Below are 9,809 nucleotides of genomic sequence, written 5' to 3' on the forward strand. Positions count from 1 at the left end.
ACGGATCTTGTTCTTGCCATTGAGCTGGCTTCTCAGGACTTGCCTTATTCGTTGGAGGTATTTGGCTGTGGCTCCTTTCCTTGTGAACTCATCACAACTTGAGATTGACGAGATACAACACAAATGCTACAAGGTTGCCATTTGCTTGTGGTATTCCCAGGTACTTGTAGCTGTGCTCTATGTCTGCTATCGTTCCCTCTGGGAGTGAGACCCCTTCTGTGCGGATGACCTTCCCTCTCTTTGTAACCATCCGGCCACACTTCTCTAGTCCGAATGACGTCTCTTGGCGTACAGCTTGATGCCATCCATGTAGAGGATGACATGGATCCTCTACATGGATCCATGGATCCATGTAGATCCATGTGCCACCTTACCAGAGTGACATTATGTTCAGCATGGTTCCATGACGGTGCACAGGATGTCATAAGTTATAGTGGCTGCCTGGTCTATTATTCAATAGACCAGGCAGCCACTATAACTTTCATTGTTTTTTGTTAAGATAATGCAATTTTTAAAAAAAAGAAACATGTTATCATATTTTTCAAAAAATGCCTGTTAACCATTTTTAAATAGTTATTACTTGTTTTTATTTATTAAATTTAATCCCCGCTATTTTTCATTATTTGTCAAGTTCATTACAGATTTGTGTGGCATAAATGAAGGTTGCTTCTCTGTGTTTGTTTCTGGTTCTGTTCATTGTCTTCAAAGTTTTCTTATTCAAAGATGAGAAAATGACTAAAATCTGAGCTACAAAATGCATTTCAACAGCATTTTCAAGGCAGCAGGAGGACTTTCACTTTCAAGTTAAACCACCTTCAAATTTTTTTACACCAATATTGAATATTGATAAGTCAAAACACAAAGTATTTACACCTCAAAAAATTTGACAATGTGTGAATCTAAGCAGCATTAAGAACAAGATTGTTACATATTTTTGGAAATAAAAATTACTTTGGGTTATACTTAAGATGAAAATGCTTTTTTCAAAGAAAATTGTGCTGCTTACATATTATTTTATTTGGCAGATATGTTTCAACATTTTTTCAAGTTTATGTCACAAAGTATATGCATGGTAATTGATTTGTCAATATTTATTAGCCATTGTATGTAAATACTTTAAACAGCAATTTGAAGTCTGCTGTAAAATTCATGTTTAGTCAACGTGTGAATTTACTACATCAGGATCAAATAACTTATTATTCCTCCATGAGAAATTATGATCATTAAGCTTAAATTTATTTTTCAAACTTTATTAATTTCTACAATATACGTTTTACACAACTACTACGTTTTTCCATCTTGACCAAAGCCCTATCTGGCAACCCAACGGTGCAAGAAATTTACGTAAAGCCTAATGACGACCACGTTATTACGACTCTGCTTTTAGTAGTGATCGAACGTTTGAGAACGCACTGATACAAAGGTAAGTCTTTCAGTTTCTTTTGCAACGCTTTTGATGATTTCAAAAACATGATACATGAATGACACTACAATCTGCCACAGTCATAGGCTACGCTAGCGTTTTTCTGCAACCACATGGGATTTTTTCCCCCCCATTTTTTTTAAACATCGTTGCTAAAAAAAATACCTTCTTGATATATTTATCACCAGCGTATTATAGCGTTACAGTTAACACTATTTTAATCGGGGTTATAATAAAATTAATATTTTTTGTGGTTGACTTTGCTTAGGGTTATAAGCCATCGCATCGACAGCTAACACTCTTAATGTAATTGCGCCTGTCCTGGGAAATAGCATTGGGAGTGTTAGACCGCACATAAAGTGAAGTTATGTACATCCATTATTTTGCCCACAGACATTTATTTATGTGATTATCAATTAATTAGCATGTGCTTCTGCATGTGTATTTGCGTTTTAAGTGTACTGTAACAACAATTTTATTACTCTAATTATTATATTATCATGGCTGATTATGCAACCTACTGAAACAATTTCTTTTCCGTTGTCCTTTCTTTTTTTTACATGCATAGATTCTTAATTCTTTGACTGCTTACAACAAATTTGTGAACATGGACGGTAAGATGTACTATATAATATTTGTATGGAATGAAATTATTCTTATTTGCAGAAATAGAACTGTAACACTCATAACCTATAATGACACTACATTCTGTGTTATTATTATCACACATTTATTGTTTCTTATAATTTCATGTTTTATCTGGATCTTTCTGTGTTTTTTATCACAGCTTCCCATTGTTTTTCTGATAAGGACTCTTTTTTGGCCAGTGCAGCCTCACAGTGTATGTTTTGTGACAAGAAAGAAATTGGAAATGCTTCTCATCTCATATCACGGCATCTCAAAGAGGCAATTTATTATATTAACAACAGTCAAGGTATGATAGAATTTATTTATATCTAACGTCTATTGATGATGAAATTTCTTTTATTTGTATTATGCAATGCTTTATAATATCTGTATATATATTTTTTAAGAAAAATTTGTGGTTGCCTGCTTTTGTAAGGATGGCACAGATTCAAGCAGGAGTCACTACCACTGCCCAATGTGCAAATGTTCTGTTTTCTCAAGATCTCAAAACTTCATAAAGCATTTGGATCGCATACATGGTTTGTAGTTTTGATTCAGACAAATTCTTACCTTCATGTGAAATGGTATGATTAAGCATTACAATAAGTACTCCCAAGACATTTGTATGCAATGCGCTGAGAAGTCAAATTTTAATATTTATCTGGTTATATGAGTGTATGACTTTTTAAGTTTTATTTAAAATTTCTGTAATCAGAATAGTAAACCTTAGAAAAGAGGTAAAAGTATCCTATTGATTATTTTTCTTTACAGGTTCGAAACAGCAGTTTCAAATTTATTAACAACCCTTTTCATATTAAAAATATGAAAAGGGTTGATAGTGTCATGTCATGAGACTGACATGACACTATCAAAAACATGACAACACTGTCATGACCATGAAGAACTCTTTATGAATGTTTATGACAGTTGTCATGAAGTGTCATTTGGTAAATAATGACACTTTTAATGCCAATTTCCTCTAAAAGTTGCATTGAAAGTCCATTAAAAATGCCAACTTGGCATTAAATTATAATTTAAAAAATCATGCTAAATTGGCAGTTTTAATTGACTTTTAATGCAACTTTTAGAGAAACTTGGCATTAAAAGTGTCATTATTTACCAAATGACACATCATGACAACTGTCATAAACGTTCATAAAGACTCCTTTATTGTCATGACAAGATGTTATGTCATGTTTATGACATAACATCTTGTCAGTCTTATGCTCACCCCTTCAAATGAAGTGTTACTGAAAATACAGTTTTTGTTTCTTCTTTCAAGTAACTGTTGGTACCTTTTCAAGGCTAATTCATTCCTATTCATGTTTTTCTCTTTTAGAAAGTCTTGTCACTTCAAATAGAAAAAAAAAATGAAGACCGCAGATGGGAAGGATAACATGGAGTCCAAAACAGAACAGTTTGCCTGTCCACATTGTACATCTATGTTAAGCACATACCGAAATTTAACAAGGCACATTAGGGATGTGCATTATATAGAAAAGACACCGATGACTTGTGTTGACTTTGTACACGGACTATATGTGACTCCAAAACATGACCACAGTCCTGTTTTTCCTATTCACGTCATGAAGTCGACAAACCCACCAAAGATTGACTGCGAGTTGGAGCAATGCCGCAAGTTCATGCAGATAGCATGGTCGTCAGGTAATCCAGGGAAAGAATGTGTTCACCTTGAAAGAACAAAGCATGCCAAGCAGTATGTCAAACCAGCAGTACTAAAGTCAGACTCACTGCAGGACATGCTTAGCAAAGGCTTGATGTCATCAGAATGGGCTGCAAAATGTGAAAACCTGGATCTGGCAGCTAAGAACATCAATGTAGACAGTGTGTTCCCTGTGATTTTTGGAGAGAACACAGTCCCTCAACGTTGTATTTTTTTTTCCATCTTCACAAATGAAACTGACAGCTGGTGTCAATTTGGAAGAACAAGAGTTGTTTTTGATTCAGTGGCTGGAAAATGGAACTGCCAATGCAAGGGAAGTGGAAAATCCCATCGTTGCATTCACAGAATGATGGCAATGTGGTGGATTTACCAGGAGTCACCAAACACTGTGATGATCCAGTCTGATGTGCAGATTGATGATATAGAAGACTTAGAAACTCACATGCTAGACAGTACCATATATTCTGCAGAGCAAAAACTGACCACACAAAAAATATGTTCAATGACTCTCTACATATATACGCATAAGCATATCCCTTGCCTACAGGACTTACCAATAAAATTAAGAACATGTGAGGAAGTGCCACCACCATGCTTTTTGCCTTCTGAAAGCACCTGTCCATCCTGTCCAGGACCTACCCCTCCACAGCTTAGTCCATCCAAGATAGTCACCTCACAAGCCATGGTTTATGGCATTAGTTATGTCAAAAAAGGTGAGTATAAAGCGTTCCTCTGCATTGTTCTGGATATACAAGCCATATTTTGTTTAAGTGACATTATGTTACTATAAATGTATGCATTTTCAGGCAGCTGCGTTGTGTATATTTACTATAAACTAATGCAAGTTATAATTTAATCTATAGGTATCTCAGTTGCCGAAAAAGAATGCCCAGTTTGTGGTAACATTGTGAGATTCCAAGACTATACTTCAGGTTTTCACAATTTCAACAATAATGTCCTTCTTACGCTTCCTTTGTGTGAGCTTCTGCTGTCAGGCCTGGCGGTGAGGAAAATTAAAGCCACACATCAATAATGGTTGTTTTTGAGTTTTTCATTTTTAAAAACTAAAATTTCTTGTTATGTCTGTAAATTTGTGTTTACTCAAAGAACAAGTCAACAAGTGGACGGATGTTGGAGACATTATCCTTCTTTAATGACAACAGATACCATCATCAAACTGTTCGAAAGGCATTTCATCACTTTCTTTCTCTGACAAACTTTAAATTTGACTTCTCGTGTTATCAGTGCGGACACCACCCACCGGTAATAATAGCGGATGCAAACTGGAAACTGGCTTTTGACATACCACGTAAGACTTTTGTTATACATGTACATTAACAAGACAAACATACATTTTAAAAATTTTAGTATTTGGATAAAGTTATGATTTTGTGTTTTGAAAGTATGTATGTACTGGGAATTTTTTTTAGAGAAATTAACTTAAATTTTAATGTCACTTTTTGTATGTTGATACATTGTTATATATCCATGCATTATGAGTGACTTGTTGTTTTGCAGTTGGCATATTTAAAAGACCAAATCCTGATGACATTTCTGACAAGGAACTTGAAGTTGATATTGTTAAGGCGTGGTCCGATGTAGACAAATCAATAATCGCAGATGCCCTCATTTCAGGTATTTATTTATTTGCTGTGTAGAACTGCAGTAAAGAGAAGTCATATTAATGAAAGACTATTTTAAGTCAAGCCATGTTACCGAAGTTAAATAATTATGTCATGATTCATATTTTCATTAAAGGAACAACAGTTGTGAATCCATTCAGCACATCAACTCACCACTCGACTTTGGCACCCTGGATGGGACAGCACACCCGAGTTGGAAACGTTCTTCCAAAAACCGAAATTTTTTTGGAAAAAAAAATTTCCAAAAAATTTGGAAATTTTTTTCCAAATTCAAATGCATTGAAAAAAAACAGGACAACACCACACATACAACGAGAGAGATAAACGAAGACATACTTTTGGAACTCATCTAATCCAAAAAGGTGCATTATGTGTTTCACTTTCAGCACAGTACTCACAATTTTATCTTCTATTAATGAAAACGTATCTCTCAAATTGCCAGCATTCCAAGAAGGATCTTCAAAATGCTTGCCTTTCTCTGGGTGTGTCATCTGAGGGGACAATAGCAGAGCTCATTAATAGACTCCAGGAACTGCTATGTTTTAGAGATGTCTATCCTAAACTTTTCCTGAAGCTGCAGAAAGCTGGTGGTGAGTCTTTGGTTTTTACTTTCCATTTTTGTTAGTATTGTGATGGACAGTTTATTTATTACATTTTTTTTTTCAATTTGAAGGTGGTGTCCTTCACCTCTCATGTATGCATGGTGTCGTTTATTACGTGAACTTCCTGTTCTGGATGGAGTCTGCCAGAGATCATGCAGACGGTTTGCACTTGCGAGGAGACGATTTCCCGTGTCAATCAAAGACATTACCAGTGTGTGCACCTCAGATTTATTAGAAGAATCTTCATTGGTTATGCCGTGGTTGACAGATGATGTAAGTATTGCTTACATGTTTTTGTTTAATTAACTATTCCTGTGTCTCCATTGCTATTACAGAGCTATTGCTATTATTATATCTCTTAATTGTAGGCTGTCAACTACCGAGTAGCACAACTGGCGGCCCAAGACAATACGGTGAATTGAAAAGTCATTTCGTAAATGAAAAAATAAGTTGGCATTGTTAAAGATAATATGTGCTATAATTTTGTAGTGTACTTCCCTGGGTACATATGACTTCATTTTATGGCACCGTGAGTGGACCAAAGATGGAACTGTCCGAGATCAGATTGTGAAGCAGATACCAGTAAGTACTACTTTATTAAAAAACAATTAATGAAATATTAACAATGTATTAATTATTAAATATATTAATATATTCAATTGACAGTTTTTTATGTAAATGACTTTACATTTTTGTTACCTTAAAGCAATGTGGAAAAATATACCTTCCGAGGATTGTGGGTCATTCTTCTCCTGAGACTGGGAATCATTTCATTCTCTGGGTGAGCTATCACAAAGTGTTTTAGGTAGTTTTCACAACTTTATACATACAAAGTATTTAAACAAAGCAAAACAAAAACTTTAAAAAGTGTAACTATTAAGATAATTTTGCAGAAATTATCTCAAATTTTGAAATTTATGAATGTCAACATGCTTGGCCTGTAGGTCTTTGACTTCAGCTGCAAAGAGATCCGGATATATGACTCCCTATCACTTTACAAAAACATAAGTGATGACGACATGGCTTTACTCAGGTACAGGACGACTGATGCACACAACTTATTTGTATATTCATGAGAAGATATTGGTTACCTAAAATGCTAGCTTTGTTTTTTTCAGAAATGTGTTCAGATCTTCTGGTGGTCTTCAAGGTTGGACAGTAATATTTCCTCCACAGTGGAAGCAACAGGATTCTATCAATTGTGTGTGTTCAGTGAGTTGCATTGCTTATGCAATACTTCCATAACAATTTTCTTTCTGTGGTTTAAAGAAATGTTTTTTGTTGTTAGGCTGTTGAAAATGAAGTTCAACGTCACAAGGTCAGTGCAGAGCCTCTGACACTTAGTCAATACCGGACTCTTCGTCTACATCATGCCAGTGAAATGTTGAAAAATGTTGATCCAAAGGTGTTTTTTTTTTCATCCATTACACTGTAATGCACATTACTTCAAGAAATAAGTTGTGAAGCAACATTTGTCTTTGCCAAATAGGATTTCCCCCCAACAATTGCTTCAAAAGAAGCAATTGTAATGGAAAAAAAGGAAAGTAAACTTCAAGAAACAGAGCAGAGAGACACGGATTCAAGTATGCATTGTTTGGCCTGGAAGATCAGGACGTGTTTGTTTCAGCGAGCAACAGGGAAAACATTGTATGTGTTGCACGAATTCAGTCTTACAGTACATTCAACTCTGCAAAATGTGAAGTGTTGTTATTAGGAAATGATATGTTTAAGTTATTTTTAAAAATCTTACTTTAATATGTACTTTTGCTATGTTTTTATTTCTTCTCAGACTTTTCCACGGTCACATTAAGAAGTACCGTTGGGTACAATGCACAACCTGTAAAAACTGGTTGCATTTTCAGTGTGCTGGTTTGCCAGAAGACTGGAATGAGGTGGACTTCTTTTGTGGATGCAGTGCAAACCCTGATATGTAAGAATTACTTATCTCATGTAAAAACTGTGGTTGTAATTGAATCAAACTTCTCTTAATTTTGAATTATAGCTTGAAGGATTGAATGTATTATGATGCACTTTATAATAAACCAGCTTAAGCAATTTAACAGTGCAGACCATGCAATTTTCTAAAATGAAAGCTAAATTACTAACTTTATGTTAAAATTGATTTAATAAAATTAAAGGATTACATGAATATCAAGGACTTATGCTTAGGTTTGAAGAATAATGGAATTGAGAGGAAAAATACATACATTTACTTCTGGGTTGTATCATCACCTGCAAAGTTATGCTAATATTGATTTCTCTTAAACAGTGACAAGATTCTGCAGTCTACTAAAGCTGAAGACATTCTTACAGATTCAGAGATCAAGGTATTATCTTGCATTATGTAAATGATAATTAACTTTTAACTAATTAAATTAAAAAAAATGTTCTTACATATGAAATTTTGCAGGATCTGGAAAAGAAATTGCAGACCGGGGATATTCTGTCAAATAGGATGTATATGTGGAAACACAAAGGATTTGATCTACTCCTCCGCAAATTCTACAGTGACCATGACACCATATTTAATGATGTGATGGTATGTATTTGCTGGTTTAGGCAATATAATCCAAAAGCTTCTATCAATATAAAAATCAATGGATGGCCTTTACCATTGTACAGTATTAGTAAAGTAATGTCAGAATACTGAAAGGAAAAGTGGATCTCAAGCTGTGCAATTTCAAAGTCTGTACAGTTTGACATTACACAGTTTTCTCTTCATACTCATACTTTATTTTTTTTAACTTTGAACAATATTTTGGTTACAAGAAGAAATCTATAATTATATATGAAAATACAATACAAAGTAATGACTTACTTTGATATCTATCACTGAAAGTCAATTGTTACGTGTAGGCTGTATACAAAATTGTAAAATACCAAATTTGAAGTGTGTTCTTACAATAAACATAAAACTAACAGACTGATCTAACAGCATCCCTTCTTGTTACAGACAGACATCCTCATCATGCGACTTGAAGACATCTTTTGCGTTCCTGGCAATGAAACTGCTGACCAACACATGATCACAGAAGTGATTCTGCCAGAGGTTAGCTAAAAAAGGATGTTAACACATCATTAAAATCATGTGTTTAAAATAAATGTATTACTTATCTACTTATCAAAAATTTATGAAGTTGGTCTTGAATGTAAATCACAATTTCTACTATTGTTGATTTAAACACAGCATAATACAGTACTCATTGTCTTTTATATTAGTTTTGGTGTGTTTTCACACTTTATAGTCCAGTAGATTCCATTCGATTTTGGACCAATATTGCAACATTTCTTACATTTTCAAAAATTTACTTCCTGTTCACAATCCACTGAGTCAAACCACCCAAACTAACTGAACAACCTGTCCCCCCATCGCCAGTGGGGACGCAGCACCAACAACTACTCGAATCAGTACTTCGATTATGAACAACTGAGTCAGAATCAAACTGAATCTGAATCAGCTTTTTATATCTATAATACTTGTATAAATACCAGTATTATACATACTTGGATTTATAATACATGTATTATAAATAAAATTATTTCTAATTTTAAAGTAACTTGATCAGATAATAAAATGAAATTAGTAATTTTACAATAACTGTTCTGAAAATTTATATTTCTAGGTTGTGACCCAGTGGCTGCAAAAGAGCATGAGTCTTTGCCGGTACCAAGCAGAGGTTGTTCTTCAGAAAACGGTCCGGAAAGATTCAGGGTAAAGAACATTTATGTGTAGATATAGTAGACCAAGGGGTATGAAAGAATTCATTACCGACTCATTCCTTATTTCTTATTTTTTTCTAGAGATAAAGTGAAAGACAAAACACCAGAAA

The 9,809-nt window shown here is 34.3% G+C and overlaps 1 long non-coding RNA gene and 1 pseudogene across 1 annotated transcript; both read left to right on the forward strand.

Annotated features, from left to right (window-relative positions):
* The first annotated feature begins 2,010 nt into the window (after window positions 1–2,010).
* LOC148157791 (uncharacterized) lies at window positions 2,011–4,767 on the forward strand (annotated as a pseudogene).
* Window positions 4,768–7,780: 3,013 nt separating this feature from the next.
* On the forward strand, window positions 7,781–9,024 carry LOC148157792 (uncharacterized). The gene is made up of 4 exons (XR_015764204.1): window positions 7,781–7,909; window positions 8,249–8,306; window positions 8,390–8,518; window positions 8,933–9,024. It is a non-coding gene; the product is annotated as an uncharacterized LOC148157792 (long non-coding RNA).
* The last annotated feature ends 785 nt before the right edge of the window (window positions 9,025–9,809 follow it).

Source organism: Poecilia mexicana, unplaced genomic scaffold (assembly GCF_051168715.1).
Source record: "Poecilia mexicana isolate PSO_F unplaced genomic scaffold, ASM5116871v1 scaffold_9, whole genome shotgun sequence".
NCBI lineage: Eukaryota > Metazoa > Chordata > Actinopteri > Cyprinodontiformes > Poeciliidae > Poecilia > Poecilia mexicana.